Source organism: Schistocerca nitens, chromosome 7, assembly GCF_023898315.1.
Source record: "Schistocerca nitens isolate TAMUIC-IGC-003100 chromosome 7, iqSchNite1.1, whole genome shotgun sequence".
Taxonomy (NCBI): domain Eukaryota; kingdom Metazoa; phylum Arthropoda; class Insecta; order Orthoptera; family Acrididae; genus Schistocerca; species Schistocerca nitens.
This window is the reverse complement of record NC_064620.1, coordinates 104,719,800-104,744,399: the sequence shown is the minus strand read 5'-3', so window position 1 is coordinate 104,744,399 and position 24,600 is coordinate 104,719,800. Positions and strand designations below refer to the sequence as shown.

General features: G+C 40.1%; 1 protein-coding gene across 1 annotated transcript in view; it reads left to right on the top strand.

Annotated features, from left to right (window-relative positions):
• LOC126194646 (polyubiquitin) overlaps positions 1-24,600 on the top strand; it is a 112,114-nt gene that overhangs the window by 22,249 nt on the left and 65,265 nt on the right. The window lies entirely within an intron of this gene.

Below are 24,600 nucleotides of genomic sequence, written 5' to 3'. Positions count from 1 at the left end.
GTTATTTTCTCAATCTTTGATTTTTTTTTCTGGTTTAAACTAACCTGGTGTTACTGGCGATGAATAAAAATAGTTTTTATTTCTAACTTTTGGATATGCTCATATGAGTGTAATAAAAGAGGAAAGTGTTATGAATAAAATTGCTATATTACTGTAAAGAATGCCAGAATTTAAATTCTCCACAGCTACACTGAAAGGTATGTCTACAAATAGGCTATTGATGCTAGTATGCTGATTAGAATAGTACCATAGGGCGAAGGGAGCATCTAATTTCAATAGATTGCAGTAGTTCCTGATTTTTAGCACAAAATATTTTATATTTAGTACAGGAAAATGTATATGATGTCAAAATGTTTGTAGTATATTTAATATGAAAAAAATGGAGAAAGTTACAAGAGTGATACAGAAGTTAAGAGCCAGTGTGACTATGGTAGTAGTCAAGTGACATAGTTGAGGATAGAGGGACGAGAGCATGTTCATGGTGTTTCGTTTTCTGTAGGTCAGGGGGTGATGCTGAGGAAATTAGATTAGGGAATGAGACACTTAAAGTAGTAAAGGAGTTTTGCTATTTGGGGAGAAAAGTAAATGATGATGGTCGAAGTAGAGAGGATATAAAATGTAGAGTGGCAATGGCAAGGAAAGCGTTTCTGAAGGAGAGAAATCTGTTAACATGAAGCATAGATTTAAGTGTCAGGAAGTCGTTTCTGAGAGTGTTTGTATGGAATGTAGCCATGTATGGAAGTGAAACAAGGACGATAAATAGTTTAGACAAGAAGAGAATAGAAGCTTTCGAAATGTGGTGCTACAGAAGAATGTTGAAGATTAGATGGGTGGATCACATAACTAATGAGGAGGTATTGAATAGAACTGGGGAGAAGAGAAATTTGCGGCACAACTTGACTAGAAGAAGGGATCAGTTGGTAGGGCATATTCTGAGGCATCAAGGGGATCACCAATTTAGTATTGGAGGGCAGTGTGGAGGGTAAAAATCGTAGAGGGAGACCAAGAGATGAAAACACTAAACAGTTTCAGAAGGATGTAGGTTGAAGTAGGTACTGGGAGATGAAGAACCTTGCACAGGATAGAGTGGCATGGAGAGCTGCATCAAACCAGTCTCTGTACTGAAGACCACAACAACAACACAACGTATTTTCAGGTGCAAAGTCCAATTTAAAACACTTACTGTTGTAATTATCTTATTTTGCAAGATGATACTTTGAAAGGAGGAAAGTTTAGTGTTAATGTCCCATTTGCAACAAGGTTGGTAGAGACAGTGCATAAACTCCAATTAAGAAAGGCTGGAAAAGAAAATCGGTTGTGCCGTTTCAAATGAACCATCCTGCATTTGTGTTTAGTGATTTAGGGAAATCATGGTAAACCTAAATCAAAACCGCTAGGCAGGAATTTGAATTGTCATCATGTCGACTGCAAGTACAGTGTGCTAACCACTGCTGTAGCTCACTTGGAGATTCCTTAAAAGAGGTTTAGCATCACCCCAGGAGCTCATGATTGGGAGTACGTCGACTGAAAAGCACTGAGTATCTGATTTGTGTGTGATGTTTTCCATTTTGATACTTCCCAACATCCCATTCAATTCTAAGCGCTTTCTTCCTTTGTTTTTTCTATCTCTTATAATTTCACACTCAGGCATTAGTTGCAAAGTGTTTGAGAGTACCTCCACAAATCTGTACTAACAGAATAATGAAATAATGCAAAATTAAAGATATGGTGAGTTGGTTCATGCAAATGAAGTTTATAAAATAAGAAGCACTCTCAGAAATGCTTTTTGATCTCAATGGTATAGAGTACATTTCAGTTAGGTAAAACAACCATGACGAATTGTGGAAACAGAAAAACGATTGAGAAAGCTTTTGATTTACAAGTTGCATGAATATTGTAGGGAAAAATATCCATTCCCTATGAACTTGTTGCTATTTCTCTATACACAAATTGATGAGAGTAGACTTCTGCCACAGAGGCACAAGTTGCATACAGACATGAGAATTTAAGTGTATGTGCACCACCTTTTATTTGTTAAAATCACCAGTATGCTGTGGAAACTATTGGATTGTGAAGTGAAAAGGTCAAGGTGTATAGAACATAAACTCTAAACTGCTTTTAGTGATGATTTTAGAGAAGAAATAATTTGAAGTATACAGTACTGAAATACATCTCAGCTGACAGTGCAAATGTATGAGTTGCTTCAATACTATGTCTAATTATGATGACAGATGCTCATTAAGAGTTTTATGATGTTGAGCATATTTTTTGATTTTACGATTTTTTAAGAAATTATGTTGATGAAGGGGTTTATGAAGTTTTTATTATGAGTTAAAGGTAAACTTTCAACTGGTACCTTCTGCAGACCAGTGAAGTCAATGTTTATGAGTAAGTTTCTGCAATACGACAATAAATAACAATTAAAATACTTGAGGCACCACTTAAATAACAATATGAGTAAATGGTTTTTAAGTGCTGGAAGCCCAGTTTGTTTATGTCAACCTCTGTAATTTTGGTAAAAAATTTGTGACATCTCTATGTTGTTGGGATTTTAGTTCATATATTTTTCAACTGTCAAGAACATCCATCAGATATTTTATATTTTATGTATTATGCTTTCTTTGCCAATGAAGAAGGCTATTGCCTTAAGTTTTTCTCTGGAGCTAATTCTCACAAGTGTCAGGAAGTTGTTTCTGAAAGTATTTGTATGGAGTGTAGCCATGTATGGAAGTGAAACATGGACGATAAATAGTTTGGTCAAGAAGAGAATAGAAGCTTTTGAAATGTGGTGCTACAGAAGAATGCTGAAGATTTGATGGGTAGATCACATAACTAATGAGGAGGTATTGAATAGAATTGGGGAGAAGAGGAGTTTGTGGCACAACTTGACAAGAAGAAGGGACCGGTTGGGAGGACATGTTCTGAGGCATCAAGGGATCACAAATTTAGCATTGGAGGGCAGCGTGGAGGGTAAAAATCGTAGAGGGAGACCAAGAGATGAATACACTAAGCAGATTCAGAAGGATGCAGGTTGCAGTAAGTACTGGGAGATGAAGAAGCTTGCACAGGATAGGGTAGCATGGAGAGCTGCATCAAACCAGTCTCAGGACTGAAGACCACAACAACAACAACAATTCTCACAATTGTTAAATGTTTGGTTTTGTTGCTAAATATGATAGCACAATATGCTAATAGTTGGACTTTCAGTGTAATTCTGGAGAGTGTTTCATAGAGTTACCATCAACAGTTGTGTTGAACTTTGGTTTGAGAATCAGTTATTTACCAAACTTCTGTGAACAACTCAGAAATGGGAATTGCACTGAATTAAACAGTGCCTGTATGTGCTCTACCCACCACTCTAACCACCCTACTATTTCAATTCAGATTTAATAATGAGAACTACAGAACCACCATTTTAGATAAATTGTTTCTTTAGGTTCAATAAAAGGAAACATTGAACATAAGTCTGGTGTCAGAGTACAAATTTAGCAGACTATTCCCATTTCATTTATGCAGTGTTACATATTTAGTTGTGTTCTATTGACATCAACTGTGCCCTATGGCACCTGACTCTTTCTTAAAGAATTTCTTACAGGCACAATGCAACAGTGCACAGTCAGACCTCTATGTTAGCAGGTGAGCCACCGAAAAATTATTAAATGTTTGTGTGCTGGGCCACCAGTTGTTAGGTAGTATCAAACTGATTCATTTGTTAATTAATTTCATACCTTTTTTTTCTGTTGGTGCAAACAAACCAGAACATGTGAAGTTGCATTTGAGATTGTGTGATCTGGAATAAACTGATGCAGCTATGTGTGAAGCTGCAGTTGGATTGGCCTCACCTGGAAGAGGACTATGATTTGATTTCCACTTCATAATTTACTTCACAATCAAGTGTCCCAGTAAATAAGGCATTTGGACAGTTGATATGGGGACTCCGAAATTCGTCAATGCAGTAGCTGTAACAGTTCAGTCCTTGTTTTAGTGCACACTGAGCTAGCAATATGCCACAGTTTACATGGTTTTCTATTGCCATACTCTGTGCCACAATCCTTTGTTTCACAAATCCTTAATGATGCTGGCCACGGGTCTTCACAGAGTCGCCATGTTTGATTTCCCATCTATCCACACTGCAATTGACATTGGCTATCCTTGACCACATAACTGCCATCGAGTGTCGCTGTTTCTTTGCCGAGCCATTGTATTCTTGTTGTTGTGACTATCTGCCCTAACAATTAGCCATTCTGCAGTGCTTCTCTTGCTGCACACCTATGCGCTGCTATCGTTGCCTCAGCCAGCTCCATCTCACCTGTTCATACCATCAGTTGTGCATTGCATCTGAGACACAGCCACCTTGTCACGGCATCGAAGCCTTTCTATGCCACAGAGTCCCCGTGCTGCGCCTCTGCATCACCTGCAATTGCAATGCAGCAGCCTCCGTGTTGCCTCTCATGGCAGCAATTCTGCACCACATCCATGGCATAGCCATCATGTCAGTCTGCACCGGCAGTGTCTTTGCTGCTGCTTCTCCACACTGCCCATCATTGCAACACAGCCGCCTCCATTGCCATCACCTTGGAGTCGCCACCACAAGCATCTCCTGCGTGCAGCCTTCCAGTCCATGCCATGTTCGTGTTCCAGCTGTAGTGACTGTCTACATCGATGCCTGCCCAGGCCGCAGTTTGACCACAGTATATCGATCCCACTGACTCTGTAGTGTTTCCTACAGGCCGCTGCATCCCCACACTGTGTTACAATGCCACAATTTCTGTGGTGTCTCACCCATCAGGGTCATTAACTCCTTGCCGCATCGGCTCTGTGCCATCGATTTCAGGCCACCGAGTCTCTGCATCGCCTGTCCATGGTATCACATCTGTGCCACGTTGCCTCGCTCAGCGCAACACACTGTAGCACTGAGCAAGAAAGTTTCAGATAAGTAGAGCAGCAGTTGCCCGTTTATTATTGGTTTTTCAAATTGTCTGCTATGGCCGATGAGGTAGGGAAATCTTTGAGTGATTGCATGTCAGAGGGTGCTGGAACTAATGTTTCATATGTTTATTTATTAGCTGTTCAGCGCGTTTACCACACAATTGGCTTCATCAAAATACATTTTTACATATTTCATATAAGTATAGTTGGTACTAATTTTTACATTTATATATTATGCATACATATACAGATACATCTTTTTAGTAGGTAGTAATTTGTACATTTTACTCACATCATCATTTTACATATACATAAATACATAAATTTCTTACTAATCAGACAATTTCAGCAATAATCATTATACAGTTTACATTCAAGAATTAATTATATGGTTTTACACATTTAGTTAATGATAGTTACATTATTTCATTGTTTCTACAGTCCTTTCAAATTACTTCCAAGATAAGTGGGCAAATATTGCAAGAATACAGAAAGAAGGTATAGAATGGGTGCCAGAAAATCAGATTGCATATCACTTAGAAGCATTAAATTCCAAGTTTGGTAATAATTCTGCAAAACTAGAATCAAACCTTGGGGATAATTTCAAGAAAACAATCAAAATTTGAAGATATAGAAGGAAACCTTAGGATTCAAAATTTGAAAAGACGGATTCAAGATCAGAGAAATAATCGGGGAATTAAAACTGAGTTTGGAGAAAATATTGATGAATTAAAAATAGAGATGGGGGTAAAACAACTAAAGTAGGTGACAGATTTGATCATTGGGAAGCTAGATTCACATCTACTGCCAGTAGAATTGAAAATAATGTAAAATTGGTGCAAGAAGTTGAGTAGAGGGTAGACGGGGTGTAAAAATGGTTAGTTATGAACATGAGAACGGTGTAAACTGAACTCATGGAGCAGATACAGGCACAAGAACAGAAGTGTACTATGTAATGCCATACAAAATGGCTGCGAGTGTAGAAGTGTGTGATTTTAACTTGAGAAATAGTTATAGTTACGCGGTTAAAAAGGGAGTTTGTAAGAATTGTAACGCTGAAATAACAATGCTAAAAGAACAAATTACAAGCTTACAATTCATAGTCAGTGCTTTAAGAAGCAATATTGATTCACTCAAGAAAGAAAATTAGGATCTACGATCGAAGCCAGCACAAAGTGAAGTGATGCAAGTCAAAAGTAATAAATCATCAAAGTGGATAAAAGTGTCATATAAAGATAGTTTTCCAACTGCAAAAAGAACAACAAACTCTGCCAAAACTGTCATATTTCCTGATAAAAAAAATCATGTTTTGCAAACAAGTGACTGATAACGACACTCCAAATGATTGTGAACTTGTAAAAACTGAAAATGAATAGTGTTTTTGCAAAAAATGTAAAACGAACACAGATTGTCAGAGAGAAAGTGTAATGTACTATTACGAACAGACAGTCATGGCAGAAATCTATCCAGCATGCTCCGTAAGAAAAATCACAACATAGTGGTGACTAGTGTAGTGAAACCAGGAGTGGTATGTAAAAATGTTGTAGACACTAACTCTCAGGCAAAATTAATGCAGGAAAATGACTTTACGGTCTGTATGTTGTTGTTGTTGTTGTGGTGGTGGTCTTCGGTCCTGAGACTGGTTTGATGCAGCTCTCCATGCTACCCTATCCTGTGCAAGCTTCTTCATCTCCCAGTACTTACTGTAACCTACATCCTTCTGAATCTGCTTAGTGTATTCATCTCTTGGTCTCCCTCTACGATTTTTAACCTCCACGCTGCCCTCCAGTGCCAAATTTGTGATCCCTTGATCATGTCCCTCAGAACATGACCTCCCAACCGGTCCCTTCTTCTTGTCAAGTTGTGCCACAAACTCCTCTTCTCCCCAATTCTATTCAATATCTCCTCATTAGTTATGTGATCTACACATCTAATCTTCAGCATTCTTCTGTAGCACCACATTTCGAAAACTTCTATTCTCTTCTTGTCTAAACTATTTATCGTCCATGTTTCACTTCCATACATGGATACACTCCATACAAATACTTTCAGAAACGACTTCCTGACACTTAAATCTATACTCGATGTTAACAAATTTCTCTTCTTCAGAAACGCTTTCCTTGTCATTGCCAGTCTACATTTTATATCTTCTCTACTTCAACCATCATCAGTTATTTTGCTCCCCAAATAGCAAAACTCCTTTACTATTTTAAGTGTCTCATTTCCTAATCTAATTCCCTCAGCATCACTCGACTGAATTCGACTACATTCCATTATCCTCGTTTTGCTTTATATCCTGCTTTCAAGACACTGACATTCCATTCAACTGCTCTTCCAAGTCCTTTGCTGTATCTGACAGAATTACAATGTCATCGGCGAACCTCAAAGTTTTTATTTCTTCTCCATGGGTTTTAATACCTACTCCGAATTTTTCTTTTGTTTCCTTTACTGCTTGGTCAATATACAGATTGAATAACATCGGGGATAGGCTACAACCCTGTCTCACTCCCTTCCCAACCACTGCTTCCCTTTCATGTCCCTCGACTCTTATAACTGCCGTCTGGTTTCTGTACAAATTGTAAATAGCCTTTCACTCCCTGTATTTTACCCCTGCCACCTTTAGAATTTGAAAGAGAGTATTCCAGTCAACATTGTCAAAAGCTTTCTCTAAGTCTACAAATGCTAGAAACATAGGTTTGCCTTTACTTAATCTAGCTTCTAAGATAAGCCGTAGGGTCAGTATTGCCTCACGTGTTCCAATATTTCTACGGAATCCAAACTGATCTTCCCCGAGGTCGGCTTCTACCAGTTTTTCCATTCGTCTGTAAACAATTTGTGTAAGTATTTTGTAGCTGTGACTTATTAAACTGATAGTTTGGTAATTTTCACATCTATCAACACCTGCTTTCTTTGAGATTGGAATTATTATATTCTTCTTGAAGTCTGAGGGTATTTCGCCTGTCTCATACATCTTGCTCACTAGATGGTAGAGTTTTGTCAGGACTGGCTCTCTGAAGGCTGTCAGTAGTTCTAATGGAATGTTGTCTACTCCCAGGGCCTTGTTTCGACTCAGGTCTTTCAGTGCTCTGTCAAACTCTTCACGCAGTATCGTATCTCCCATTTCATCTTCATCTACATTCTCTTCCATTTCCATAATATTGTCCTCAAGTGCACCGCCCTTGTATAGACCCTCTACATACTCCTTCCACCTTTCTGCTTTCCCTTCTTTGCTTAGAACTGGGTTTCCATCTGAGCTCTTGATATTCATACAAGTGGTTCTCTTTTCTCCAAAGGTCTCTTTAATTTTCCTGTAGGCAGTATCTATCTTACCCTAGTGAGATAAGCCTCTACATCCTTACATTTGTCCTCTAGCCATCCCTGCTTAGCCATTTTGCACTTCCTGTTGATCTCATTTTTGAGACGTTTGTACTCCTTTTTGCCTGCTTCATTTACCACATTTTTATATTTTCTCCTTTCATCAATTAAATTCAATATTTCTTCTGTTACCCAAGGATTTCTACTAGCCCTCGTCTTTTTACCTACTTGATCCTCTGCTGCCTTCACTACTTCATTCCTTAGAGCTACCCATTCTTCTACTACTGTATTTCTTTCCCCCATTCCTGTCAATTGTTCCCTTATGCTCTCCCTGAAACTCTGTACAACCTCTGGTTTAGTCAGTTTATCCAGGTCCCATCTTCTTAAATTTCCACCTTTTTGCAGTTTCTTCAGTTTTAATCTACAGTTCATAACCAATAGATTGTGGTCAGAGTCCACATCTGGCCATGGAAATGTCTTACAATTTAAAACCTGGTTCCTAAATCTCTGTCTTACCATTATATAATCTGTCTGATACCTTCTAGAATCTCCAGGAGTTTTCCATGTATACGACCTTCTTTTATGATTCTTGAACCAAGTGTTAGCTATGATTAAGTTATGCTCTGTGCAAAATTCTACCAGATGGCTTCCTCTTTCATTTCGTACCCCCAATCCATATTCACCTCCTTTGTTTCCATCTCTCACTTTTCCTACTCTGGAATTCCAGTCACCCACGACTATTAAATTTTCGTCTCCCTTCACTACCTGAATAATTTATTTTATCTCATCACACATTTCATCAATTTCTTCATCATCAGCAGAGCTAGTTTGCATATACACTTGCACTACTGTAGTAGGCGTGGGCTTCGTGTCTATCTTGGCCACAATAATGCATTCACTATGCTGTTTGTGGTAGCTTACCTGCACACCTATTTTTTTATTCATTATTAAATCTACTCCTTCATTACCCCTATTTGATTTTGTATTTATAACCCTGTATTCACCTGACCAAAAGTCTTGTTCCTCCTGCCACCAAACTTCACTAATACCAACTGTATCTAACTTTAACCTATCCATTTCCCTTTTTAAATTTTCTAACCTACCTGCCCGATTAAGGCATCTGACATTCCACGCTCCGATCCGTAGAACACCTGTTTTCTTTCTCCTGATATCGACATCCTCTTAAGGAGTAGTCCCTGCCTGCAGATCCGAATGGGGGACTATTTTACCTCCGGAATATTTTACCCAAGAGGACGCCATCATCATTTAACCATACAGTAAAGCTGCATGCCCTCGGGAAACATTACGGCTGTAGTTTCCCCTTGCTTTCAGCCATTCGCAGTACCAGCACAGCAAGGCCATTTTGGTTAGTGTTGCAAGGCCAGATCAGTCAACCATCCAAACTGTTGCCCCTGCAACTACTGAAAAGGCTACTGTCCCTCTTCAGGAACTATACGTTTGTCTGGCCTCTCAATAGATACCCTCCATTGTGGTTGCACGTACAGTATGGCCATCTGTATCGCTGAGGCACGCAAGCCTTCCCACCAACGGCACAGTCCATGGTTCATGGTGGGGGCAGGGGGGGTGGGGTGGGGGGGGGGGGACCGTCTGTATAATGGATTCAAATGATGTGGCAAAAAATGAAGCAGAGGTGTGTTTAAAAATGCTACAGAATTTTCTACAAGCTAACAAATGCAGAAACACAGTAGTTGCCTCACTGTCTCATAGGCACAATCTAATTTATAGTTAATGTGTAAACAAAGAAATTTGGAAAACAAACTTTAAAATAAAGAAACTGTGTTCTCAATACACTAAGTGCGGTGTACTGGATATAAGCAAGCTGCATCGAAATCTGCACATGAAGCATGGAATGCATTTGAACTACGAAGGGACAAGGGTTGTTTGTGATCGCGTTAGTGAAATAATTAGAGAAAGACTTCTAAGGAATAGAACACACTATCAACTTCCCGTACATCCTTCCAACAACAGTGAGGGGGGACAACCACCATCAAGAAGTGAGTATTTTTACTGGTCACAGATGAAGACAGCACCTCCATAGTTCATCCCAGGAGTGTTCTTCAGATTAAAATGAAAGGAAGGCAGAGACAAATAAAGGTAAGTGATGAATCAGATATGCCAAGCAGAAACCTCAAGTATATAATTGTCCATCAAAATGTGTAGTCATTGCGAAACAAAATTAATGAGCTAGAAGTATTACTGTCAGATCAATTAATAGAAGTATCTTTTATTTTATTTATTTATTTATTTCTTACACCACGGATCCAACTGTGAATTTCACATGGATGTAGTGTGTGTAAGTCTTTACATTGTCAATTACAAGTACTTATACACTATGCATACTAGTAAAGATTTGAAAGTTATGTAACTACTACAGTGATCTGCAACACAATATGATGAAATGAGAAATCTTAGGCCTACAGATTACAAAGTATAAAACATAGTAAATTAAATATGAAAATGTCATATAACCCAGAGAGTTAAATATAAGCAGTTAACACTAAAGAATTACATATGTGACAAGAATGTATAGCTTAATGTTCAGTTTATATGATATTACATCTTATTTTATTTTAAGGCAGTTTCTCACTGTGTTTCATAAACTCTTCCAAACTGTAAAATGACATGGCTAAAAGAAATTGCCTCAGAAGCTCTTTAAATGTAGATTTGTTGGCTATTTCACATTTGATTTCTGGAGGAAGAGCATTAAATATCTTTGTACCAGAGTACTGTACGCTCTTCTGCACAACCTCCAAATTTTTACCTTCAGTGTGGAAATCATGTTTCCTCCTTGTGTTGTACTGATGGTATTCACTATTGCATTTGTATAAATCAGTGTTTTTACTTATGAAACACATAAGTGAATATGTGTATTGAGACAAATACTAACAAAGAGATAGAGGGGCTGGCCAGTACTTACCTCAGCTCAGTACAGCCGATAGATACACAAAACAGAACAGAAAATTTACGTTCCTAGCTTTCGGAACTTTGTTCCTTCGTCAGGGAGGGGAGAGGGGAAAAAAAGGGAAGAAGGTAAAGTGGATTCAGTTACTCACAACCCGGGTTATGAAGCAACAGGGAAAGGTAAACAGGGAGGGTAGCAAGGATGGAGGCATGGTTGTCAGAGGGAAGCCTCTCTCCCCCTCTCTCCTCCCTGACGAAGAAACAAAGTTCCGAAAGCTAGGAACGTAAATTTTCTGTTTTGTGTATCTATCGGCTGTACTGAACTGAGGTAAGTACTGGCCAGCCACTCTATCTCTTTGTTAGTATTTGTTTCACATCTTTATATGAGATTTTCCATTAATCATTTATGTGTATTGAGAAGTAGTTGTAAGAATTCCCAGATTCCGGAATAGGCTTCTGCAACTGCATCTAGGGTCTACACACACTCTTCTGATCAATGAATATTTTCTTTGCAAGAGGTTGATTTCCCCAGAAAATAATTCCATATGCCATCAAAGAATGGAAGTAACCATAGTATGCTGCTGTTTTAATGCTTAAGTTTGCACTGTCAGAGATGATTCGCATAGCAAAAATTGAAGAGCTGAGTTTCTTGTATAGATCTAAAATGTGATGGGACCAGTTTACTCTACAGTCAATCTTCACACCTAGAAACTTGGTTACTTCCACTCTTTCTATGACGTGTGTGGCATATTTAACAGTCGTTTCTTTCTCTGTTGGGGTGAACTGAATATAATTAGCCTTACTAAGATTTAGTGAAAGACCATTTGCACTAAACCATTTCATTAAATCTATAGGAATAATATTAACAGACTCTTGAACATTTTCCCATTTATGACCATTAACCATTATGTTCGTGTCATCTGAAAAGATGGTAAAATTACGCTGTATCATGGTAGAATAGTGTAAATCATTTATAAATAACAGGAACAGTAAAGGACCAAAAGTAGAGCCCTGTGGCACTCCACAATTTATGTCTCTCCATTCTGATGAAATCATTCCACCACACAAATTGTCTGACCTATCTAAGACTACTTTCTGTTTCCTTTCTGTCAGGTATGGCTCTGAGCACTATGGGACTTAACTTCCGAGGTCATCAGTGTCTGTCAGGTATGACTGAAGCAGTTATTTGCTACACCACTTATTCCTAGATGGTCTGCCTTCAGTAATAGTATTTGGTGGTTCACAGTGTCAAAGGCTTTAGATAAATCACAAAATAACCCTGTTGTCACCATTTTCTCATTTAGAGATTCCAAAACCTTATCTATAAAGGCATATATCGCTTGTTCAGTAGACAGACCTTTCTGGAAACCAAACTGATGTTTGCTAAGAATATTGAATTTATGTAGCTGTTCTAAAATTCTAGAATAGATAATTTTTTCTAGTACCTTTGAAAACACAGTCAGGAGAGATATTGGTCTGAAATTTGTAACATCAGTTTTCTCCCCTTTCTTAAAGAGAGGCTGCACAATAGCATACTTTAGTCTATCAGGAACAATTAATTGTTGCAAAGAGGCATTGAAAATATGACACAGTATACTGCTTACAGAAGTACAACACTGTTTTAACAATTTGCTATAAATATTCTCTACTCCACGGGAGTTCTTGGTTTTTATGGAGGCAATTGTTCTTTCAATTTCTGATACTGTAATAGGTCTAATATGCATTTGAATTATTTTGTTAGGGACAGCATTTTGCAGAAAGGTCAAGGCATCATTCACAGAACCCTTGCAGCCTATTTTCTCAGACACTGACAGGAAGTGTTTATTAAAGATTTCAGCTATGATCTCAGGATTTTGCACAAGATTCCCTTCGTGTATGATTTTGAACTTTTCTACAGGTCTTTTTTTATTGCTCCCTGTCTCCTTGCTAAGTATTTGCCAGACAGTCTTCATTTTATTTTTGGAGTTATTAATTTCTTTTACATAATACAGTGCTTTTGATGTCTGAATAACTTTCTTTAGGATTTTACAATAATTTTATAATGGCTGATTAATTCTCTGTCCCTGGACCCTCTGGTTGCAATATAATGGTCCCTCTTGCATTTACATGACACTCTAACACCCTTTGTGATCCATGGCTTCTTTGAGGATGAGGAAATATTGTTCCTAACAAACTTTCTAGGAAAAGTGTTTTAGTGAACTTTGGCTAACTGATGAGATGTTAGCAATCACAAGTATACAGGGTTATGTTATGACATCTTGTTTCTGTAGAAAACTATCTACGCATAGAGGAACATGTATATTTGTGAAAGACAGTATCAGCTATTGCTGCCTATAATCTCTCGAAAAATTAGGAAAAGATGATTTTGAAATTTCTGCTGTAGAACTAACCTCAATAAAAACAATCATCATTTTCCTGTACAGAAGAACAAACTCAAACATAAGAATATTCCTTAACCTACTTGAAGGTAGTCTTGACAGTATCGGGGACCTATACAAAACAGTTATAATATGTGGAGACTTTAGCATTGGCTTTAACAAAGTTTCAAAAGATAGAGATGATCTTATGGCTATTTGTGCAACATACTACCTGCTCCCAATTATAAATTCCCCTACAAGAGTTACAAATGTATCCAGGACCACTATTGAAATGATACTGATAAGTAAGGAAATCCATGAACATGCAGATAGAAACTTCAACACAGGTTTCAGTGACCACTATGCACAGCTTCTTGAAATATCTTCAATGCTGAACTTAATTAAACTAACAGAAACAATAAAAATAGGAAGAACCTTCAGCCACCAAAACATGGAATACTTTAGGAATTTACTAAATAAGGAAACATGGATTGAAGTGTACAGATATGATAACACAGATGTGAAGTTCAACATATTTATGGATATATTTACACATTATTTTAACATGTCATTTCCAGCTAAAAATCAAGTGTAGTAGGCTTCACAGAAAAAAAATTGCTGGTTAACAACAGGTATAAATAAGGCATGTGCTGAAAAACAAAGATTATATGAGATCTCCAAGTCTTCCATACTATCCAATGAATTCCTTGCGTATTTCAAGAATTATAAAATGATACTTGACAAAGTGATCAAAGAAGCTAAAGTAATGGCAAATACTGCTATATAAATAACTCCAATAACAAAATGAAAGCTGTATGGAGTATAGTGAAACAGCAATCTGACAATGTTTCTCCTCAAAATTCCAATATTAAATTGAATTGTAACAGCTAAGAAATTAATGATCCTAAAGAAATAGCAAATGTGTTCAATACTTGTTTTAGCAAAAGCAGTTAATCACTGAAATCAAACCTTGCAATACAAATTACTTCACTGTTTCTCCTTCCAACAACCCAGAAAGAAGTCCTGTCAGTTATCAGAACTTTAGAAGTGAATCATTCCATGGGAATAGATGGCATCCCAGGCAGCCTTATTAAAAAATGTGGAGATCTCATTATTGAACATTAGCACACCTTTATAATAGTTCCTTTCAAACTGGAATTTTCCCATCATTCCTAAAAACAGCTAAGCTCAAACCACTATTTAAAAAAAAAGTAAAAAGGATGAAATGGCTAACTACAGGCCCATTGCTCTACTATCTGTATTCTCAAAAGTCATAGGACCGAGCGAGGTGGCGCAGTGGTTAGACACTGGACTCGGATTCGGGAGGACGACAGTTCCATCCCGCGTCCGGCCATCCTGATTTAGGTTTTCCGTGATTTCCCTAAATCACTCCAGGCAAATGCCAGGATGGTTCCTCTGAAAGGGCACGGCCGACTTTCTTCCCCATCCTTCCCTAATCCGATGAGACCGATGACCTCGCCGTCTGGTCTCCTTCCCCAAACAACCCCAAAAGTCATAGGAAAAATTTTTTTCAAGCAAGTGAAGTACTTCAGAAACTAGAAAATAACGAAAATGTCACTGAAATATGTCTAGATCTCTCTAAGGCTTTTGATATCATAGATCACACAAAACTACTGCCTAAACTTGACGACATGGGGATCAGAGGAACATGTAGCAACTGGATAAAGTCACACCTAAGCGACTGAAAACAAGTGGTTGAAGTGCATCATCAAAATTTCATCAGACTCACTATTCAAACTATGGAGTGCCACAAGGTTCAGTTCTGGGACCTCTTCTATTTCTGTTATATGTTAATGACCTAAACAAATTTCTGCGAGAACATCATCCTGTTTGCTGACAATACAAATGTGCTAGTGAGTGGGAAAGAAATGGAAATGCTTCAGAAGTCTACAACAGAGACACTGAACAATATTGAAAACTAGTTTAGTCACAACAAATTGGTAATAAATGCAAGTAAGACAGTGGCACTAAATTTCTATAATGTGAAAAAAGGTGAGCAAACTATTCAGATTCAGATATCTCACAAAGACCTTCAAAATGTAGTCAACATTAAGTTCTTAGGAGTATGGCTCCAAGATAATCTTAAATGGGGGACACATATTGAAACAGTTTGTAAGAAAGTAAGCACTACATGTTACTTATTGAGAATATTAGAAGGATGCTGCAACAAAGATTCTCTTAAAACTGTGTATTATGCCTATATATACTCACAACTGAAATATGAAATTATTTTCTGGGGTAATTGTTCTCGTAACCAAAAGCTCTTTAGTCTACAAAAAAGAATTATAAGAATAATGGAAGGTGTAAAATGAACAAAACCTGTAGACCACTCTTTAAAAAGCTAGAAATCCTACCACTTCCGTGTATATATGTGTATGAGATAACAATGTTCATGAAAGAATATTCAATGGGAAATCCCACTGTCTTCCAGAAAAATGAAAATATACACTTCTATAACACCAGGCAAACAGAAAACTTTCATTTAGAGCCCTCCAACACCATCGTGAATAAAAGAGTAACCCTGTATTATGGGAAAGTTATTTATAATAAAATTCTCCCACAAATTAAATCAATAAATGACACAGCAAATTTCAAGGCAACTGCTAAGGCATATTAGACCCATCACTGCTTCTGTAGCCTCCACAAGTTCCTTCAGGAAGTTCACTAACGATTTGTGTCTTTATCTTAGTGATGTATCATATAAATGTTACTAGAACTTCAATGATTTACCATGTAAATGTTACTGTAATACAAATATTAATTTGCCAGTACAGTACATGCTCTTTCTGCTTTAAAATATCTACTCTTTATTTTTGTACAATATTTGCTCTAAATATTGTAACTCAGTGACCATTTAATGTAGAAATAATGAAATTAATGCAAATTTAATATTATATTTTGTTATACATTGATTTGTCCTACATCAGAATGTACTATTTATGTACTATATGATTACCAGGACCAATAAAACTCTACTCTACTCTACATGACAGATGCAGAATTAGTCAATTAAAATAGAAATTTCTGGATGCCATAAAGGGATAAATAGTAATAAGACGAATTAGCAGGGTAGATATATACTTTGAAAGAAATTGTGAACAATTTAGCAGCAGGACAGGGCAATTTAATGATATGATATCCAATAGGGAACAATTTTCATACCAAAGCTTTTAATGGTGAGGGCAGATATCATGCACTGGATTTCTTGGTTGCCCCCCCCCCCCCCCCCCAAAGATCAAAGATAATTTCATACTTAGTACGAGTGAGGTTGCTGTGATTAAATTTCTTAAAAAGGCATTTAGAAAGGGTGGCTCAAACCTGAGCAAACCAAAATGTGGAGAAACTTGTTGATTATAAGACTTTTGAAACAATGTTCTTAGATAAGTACTGGAGGCAGGCAAAGCAGCTAAGATTACAGATGTCACTACAGAAGCGAGAAAGAAAAATATGAAAGAATTTTGTGGAAGGGAATTGAATAAATTGATTTATTTATATAGGCCACTAGACCACTGAAGTCCCCATTCTAAAAAGAAGGTTGCCAGAATCTTTGTAGTGGGAACTTATTGGCAGTTCAACTGATTCTCTGGATGAATTTCTCAACTTTATAGAAAATATGGGCAAGACCCTGTGTTAAAGACTATGATATGCTGAACAGATAAAGAATGGCAGAAATCAGGATAGGTGAAATAATAATAATAATAATATTATCGGAAACAGTGGCTATAGCTTGAAAGATGAGAGAAATGGGCACAGTAATGAGAACAGAAACTGGAGAATCAGCCAGTAGAAAGATAATAGAAACTGTGGGGGGAGGAGAGAAAACTTTGATCAGAGAAGACAAGATGAAAGGGAAAGGTGTAGAAAAGAAGATATGGTACACAAAATGAAAATTTTCAGAGGAGATAGCAGGGAAATTAACAGGTGCCTCACTCAAGATCCGCAGTGATGGGGGAAGACTGTAATGCAATGAACAAGACCAAGCTGGATTCCAGTAGCTTGAACAGTAAATGTAGAAAAGAATGGAAGGAAATTATAGGGATGCAATTTTGGGTGATGTAGAGATATGGGGAGGTTATAATGATTATAGTAGAAAAATAAGGGGAAGAGAGGAGAGAAATTTAATGAAACTAGTAATGACACTGAGTACACCAGTTATTTTATTGGGGTATTAGTTGACAGGAATAAAGTGGGTGAAATAGAAGATAAGAATAATATGGAAACAGCTTCAGTTGAAATCACAAAAATATCTGAGACAGAGGTGGATCTTATGCCAGAAATGGAAGCAGACGTTAATATCAAAATGAGGGGCAAGGTAATTAATACCAATGAAATTGACTGTAATGAGATGCTGTATGTTGATGGATGGGCAGAAAATGTGGGGTAATCTTTCTGTGGTAGATGATATTGATGCGTGTAGCAATAATGTTGTAGACGGTGAAATAATGATATGCAAGTACCAATGAATGTACATGATAATTCTAGCTGTAGTAATAATAAGTTGACAAGTGAAGTAAGAGTGAGTTGCAATAATGGTAATGGTATTGTGGCATCAATAGAGCACATTGACCACACAAATTACAATCTTTGGAATATTAACTGTTCTGACGAGCCGCCGTGTTTAATTCAGTCTGCCTTTGTACTTCAAGCAGTGTTCATGTGTATCAGTATTTATGGTAAAATATATGTGTACATAGAAAAATTGGGAACTGTTTATTATGTACATTACAATCCATATCCAGAATCCCATATTGGTGATCCCGGACAAAAAGTTCTAAGTCTTCCGCTACTTCCGCACCGGTCATATAGAATCAACAGTTTTCATGTCTGAACCCATGGCTACATCACTGAACATTCTTAACGAAGATTTCGAGCCCCAGCTCTTATGACCAGGCCAACACAACCCTCCACCATCAGTTATTTCGCAGCTAACAGACAATGATCTACGATCTTTGACGAGAATAACCTCTACTTTAGCAACTCCAAAACGACCGAGTGTTACGCAGTTACCTCAAACAATGGACTCAGGCTTTTTTTTGCCAGATTATGCACAGCAACAAATGAAAAGTGAAGTGGATGATCTACTAAATAGTGTGACGATTGATCACTCGTACGAAATTCAAAGGGACAGAAATTCGCACATGTGCTTTGATCCTCTACCCGCCACGACATCTGTTACAGTAGTGCCATGTGCAATGCCGCCATTTGTGCAAAACACACATGCTGTCAATTATTACCAAGCTATGCCAGCCTCGCCTTCCTCACAAATCAGTAACAGACATTTTTATGCATCCAGTTCACCAGAACAAATCACTGGATCGGCAGCCCAGTTTCGCGACCATGTGGTTACGGGTGCACCCAACATAGCCTCTTCACCAAGCAATGTTGTACTATGGCAGTGTGACCGCCAACAGATTTCACCAGTGTTTTATGGTCCTAACACAAAGGGTGCGTGGCCAGCGTGCACGGTAGACTCTCGTTGTTGCCACTTTAAGCTCCAAGCCAACCCCCCTACCCCCTCCTCACCCACGGGGGACCTCGATTCCGACCATACAACCGCTCGATCCTTCTGCAGTACCGTCTGTGTCTGCCCCGCCGACCTTCCGCGTCATTTCCGAGTTGGACAATTTCAATGCTATTCCTGCAATTTCTGGTACAGTTTATGGGTCCTCATTACACTCTGCTCTCCCGTTTGCTCACATGGTACTGACTGTGCCTGCTACATTGTGTTTTCGGGTGTCTTCAGAGACATTAGAAACGGCCGTTGTACCGAACGTGTGTGCTAGTAACATTTCCGCTCCGGTGATGCCTGATCCCAGCATGAACTCTTGTGCAGCGAGACCGCAGGCCTTCCAAGACACGCCGAAGCCACCTTTGTCTCCATCTCCAGGCTACCTACCCAAGCTACTTCCCCTATACGAGGACATTCCAGTTTCATGGTTCGCACTGGTGGAGCACCTCTTCGTGCTACATCAAGTGACTGATAACAACTCCAAGTTCCTATATTTGGTCACACCCCTTCACGACCACTCGGATTTAATTTGTGATATCCTACTTTCGCCTCCACCACCGAAGTACGTGTTTGCCAAGAAAACGATAGTGGATCGAATTGCCTGCTCGCCACAGGAATTAATAATTGAGATTCTGTACGAGGAACACCTAGGGGACCGCACTCCGTCACAACTTTGGAACCGCCTCAGGTTACTCATGAGTAAATACATGATGCCGGACATCACTCTGTGGGCAATATGGTCTGCCAAGTTACCTACTTACCTACAGATACACCTACTCCCACACTCTTTCCAGTCTATCGATTCTTGCCTACGCATCGCAGATCAGCTGTATGTGCTCCTGCACCAGAAACACCCAGTGCATCCCCCATTGCTGTGTGACACTACACCTCCTGTTTACTGGCCGTCTGCAGGCAGGGGTAGGGCCCGTTCCGCTTCTACACCTTCTATGTTGCCAGGCAGTACTTGTTCGCTCTCTCCTCTTTCCGAGCACTCAAGACTTGCCCACACTCCATACGTCATGGTTTACGTCCCAGATCAGATCAACAAGGACAAGCCTCCTCCTGCTATCACAGTCACTACTACCTCCACATCCGGTTCATCTGTACTGTTGGTACCACATGATTTTTGGGGCTGAGACCAAGAAGTTCAGGTTACCTTGCCAACACCCAAATGCCGAACGCAGGAACTAAGTGAAGCCAAGTCCTGCAAGGAACTTCACAGGCATCTCCTAACATTGCACTCTGTCCACTCGTCCCCTCGGCCGAGCGGTTGTTTATATGGGACAGACATTTCATCACAGTTTGTCTACCTAATTAACACTGGCGCTGACGTGTCTATCATACCTTGATCGTTGGCTCCTACCGACTTTTCACAGACGAAGTCTCTCCTATGAGCCGTCAATGCATCAACGTTACAAACTGTCAGTTCTGTGAAAGTGATGGTGCACCTATCCCCTTCTCTGCATTTCCCGTGGACCTTCTACATTGCTGACATAAACGACCCAATTCTCGGTATGGATTTTTTGTCCCATTATGAGCTCTTCCTAAACGTAGTCCAGTGTTCAGTGTTACACCACCCGTATAACACTCAGATGCCGTGCTCCAGCACCCATACTTCTTGTTCCGTTTCCGCTGCAACATGGGATTTAGTTTGCAAGTGTTCTGCCCTCACGGGCAAGATTGTGACCTGTGTCACTAACCTACTTTCGGAATATGACTCAGCGGTGCACCTCCGCCGGGAGAATGACAAGCTGAAATAACATATTGCTCATACTTACAACGAGCTCGCTGTGGCCCGCACCTCGCTGTTGAAACTGCTATCTGCAGTTCCTTCACCGGATCGAACTTCACCGCAAAGCATCAGCTCGAACATTCTTCAGGTTAGTTCAAAAACATTCATTGCATGTGACGATTTGCATTCAGTGACCACCGCGCTGCCCAAGCACCCACTACGCGCAGTGCCTCGTGTTTCAAACAGTGTCTCTAATAACAGTCGCTCACACAGCACGACCACGCCTACTACACAGGCAGTCGCACCACTGGTTGATAAACATTCCCCCTCTCCCGTGCACCAGCCAAGCAACTCGGTGGCCATCGCTGTCCCTTGTGCGACACCAGCGCCTCTCTCGCCCGCGCCGGTTACCCAAGGCAAAGTTAACAACAGTCAGTCACTGCGCGCCCCACTCCACTCCATGTTACGTGTGCAGCCGACCTCTACAAACAAGTGGACGCCGCACTCGCATAATAGGCATGTGACTTTCGTGCTGCCTTTTCCCACTCGCGCTAATGGCTACACCTCATCGCACCCCATTTGTCCCAAAACTCTGTCTCAGAACATTACTCAGCCTCATGTGCAGTTCTCAGTCTCTTCCGTCACTGATGGAATGACACACAAGATAATTACCACTGCTGGCCCTCATATTAGACACAAGGTTAGACACCTCAAACCCATTAAGTTGCGTTGGGCCAGGCAGCAAATTAACAAACTTCTGGAGGCAGGCAGTCTACAGCCATCGGACAGCAATTGGTCTTCACCAGTTCACCTCGGCACCAAACACGATGGTTCTTTTCGGATGTGTGGTGATTACAGACATTTAAATGCATGCTTTGTCATGGACAATTATCCCGTGCCAAACATAAACAATTTCACTCATATGTTATCAGGTGCCACAATCTTCAGTGTGATTGACTGCAAATGTGCTTATCACCAGATTCCCGTAGTGCCGGAAGTCATTATAAAGACTGTGATCATCACGCTGCTTGGTTTGTTCCAGTACAACTTCATGTCATTCGGTTTAAAGAATGCGGCACAAATGTGGCAACGTTTCATTGACTCAGTCTTACTACGATCCGAGTTCTGCTTCACATACCTGGATGACACACTCATTTTCAGCATATCGACTGAAGACCACGAAGATCATTTACCCTAGCTCCTCCAGACTTTGGCATCCAATGGTGTCAAGGTCAACAAAGAAAAATTCCAATTGCGTCAGTCTTCTGTGACATTTCTGGGTTACACTGTCTCCACAGACGGAATACAGCCTCCCAAATCCTGCATGCAGGCTATCACATCATTGCCACCCCCCAGCTACGTACAAAGAACTCGAGACGTTTCCTAGGTACTATGAATTACTACTATCGTCATCTATCTTCTGCCACCGCCGTACAGGCCCCACTGATGGACACGGTCTCCGGCAAACAAACTTCAGGTGTTAAACCAGTCTGTTGGACTGAACCCATACTAGAGGCTTTCAGGGCTCTTAAAACAGCTTTAGCTCACAGTCAAACTTGCCGACACTGATTCATCTGCTGATTTGTTCATCACTACGGATGCCAGCATCATTACAACAGAGCAAAGACGACACAGTTTCACCACTTCATTTCTTCTCCAAAAAACAGTCTACAGCACAGAAGAAATATTCCGCTTTTGATAGAGAGCTTCTGGTGGTGTACGAGACCGTCAAACATTTCCGCACTGACATCGAGGGCCATCCTGATTTCCTCTCGTGGAGCAATACTGTTTCAAGTATTGTCAATTTATCCAACCTCACCACTCTACGGCCTTAGGCGAGGACACTCAGGTTCTGGTGACGGACCCGCAGTCTTTCTTGTGTTTACCAAGTCTAAGTTCCCTGGCATTTCATACGAAGTGTGCTGTAACGTTTCTACGGGCATTCTGCGGCCTTTGCTCCCGCCCACGCTGTGCTGACAGGTTTTTGACGCCTTGCATAATCTCGCCCTCCCCAGTGTCCAAGCCATCACTCGCCTCGTCACCGAGCATTTTGTGTGGAAAGATTTGAAACGGGACTGTCAAACATGGGCATGCAGCTGCATTTCCGGTAAACGAAACAAAATAGGACGTCACACCTCTCCACCACTTGGCAAGTTTGACATCCCTAAGGGACGTTTCCGTCATGTACATATCAACCTTATCAGTCCCCTGCCTCCGTCGGAGGGCCAAGGGTATATCCTGTCCACAATAGACCGAATGTCTCGTTGGGTGGAAGCTGTTCCCTTACCCAACATCACAGCAGAAACTGTGGCCAAAGGATTTGTTTCTTCTTGGATCACTAGGTTCGGCTGTCCGTCCACTATCACAACTGACCAGGGTTGACAGTTCGAATCTGCATTTTTTATGATTCTCTGCAATCTTTACGGTATTAAAAAGATCCATACGACAGCCTACCACCTGCAAAGCAATGGGTTGGTGGAACGATGCCACTGCACCCTTAAAACTGCACTCTGGTGCCACGACTGTCTCTGGTCCGAGGCACTTCCTTGGGTGTTGCTGGGCCTACGTTCTGCATTTAAACCAGAATTACATGGGATGATTTACGAATTCATTTTTGGTGAAAACCCGATTTTACCTGGGGAACTAATTCTCCTCCAAGATCCCGGGGATTCCCCCTCCTTCCCAGACTTTATCGGAAGAATATGTGCACACTTTAAAAACACCAGGCTACACCCACCTGTCAGCCATTTGCCACCTGACACTTATATGCCGACTGCACTCAGCTCTTGCTCACACGTCATGCTCAGGGACGACTCTGTCAGACAACTCTTACAGCCCCCTTACCTTGGCCCCTTCGAAGTACTCCGGAGCAGCGAGGCGACATTCAACATTATGATAAAAGTTTGCCCCCAAACTGTTTCTCTAAACAGGCTCAAGCCTGCCTTCGTAGACTCTGACACCCCTCTGCCGACCCACTTGGACTGCCTGAGCACATGTTCTTTGGACAAACCTGCTAACGAGTCCATTCAACCTATGGATGGCTTTTCTGAATCTAATGATTCACCACCGCAGTTCGCGGGTTCCTCAGGCATGTCATCATCATCCCCATTCACAGGTTTTGAAGACATTTCAGGTACTAGAGAGGCGGACGCCCCGTCATACATTTTGTGCTGCAATGTACCACCTGACAGCGTCAATGACGTGTTGATTATGGAGTTAGATAAATGTGTGCTTGTACTGCTCACTGACAGCACAGAACCGACCCAAACCGAGGAACTCAATGTCAAGAGTGCGACCTGTCATGTGTTCGAGCTGTAATTTCTTTGGATGGCGCAGTCTGCATTCGGAGCTGGCATGCTCACACGCCACCTGGGAGGGGGGGTGGGGGGTGGGGGGGGGAGAGGGCTGTGTGGCATCGATAGGTCACATCACCCATACAAATTACAATCTTTGTAATATTAACTTTTTTGATGAGCCGCCATGTTTAATTCAGTCTGCTTTTGTACTTCATCTAGTGTTCATGTGTACCAGTCTTTATGGTAAAATATATGTGTATATAGAAAACTTAGGAACTGTTTATTATGTATATTACGATCCGTATCCAGAATCCCATATTGTTACGAATGTTGCCTTGAAGAAGAAATTAAAACATATATTTTGGTGGAGGGAAGTCATGTGGCTCAGGATGAAGTATTAGCAGTGAATGAATGAGGAAGGAGGAAGGAGAATACAGCATTACTGATTTGGTATCTTATTGTAAATTTCATAAAATTGATTTCCCAAGGAATGGGCTGATTTAAAACTGAAACTTGTCA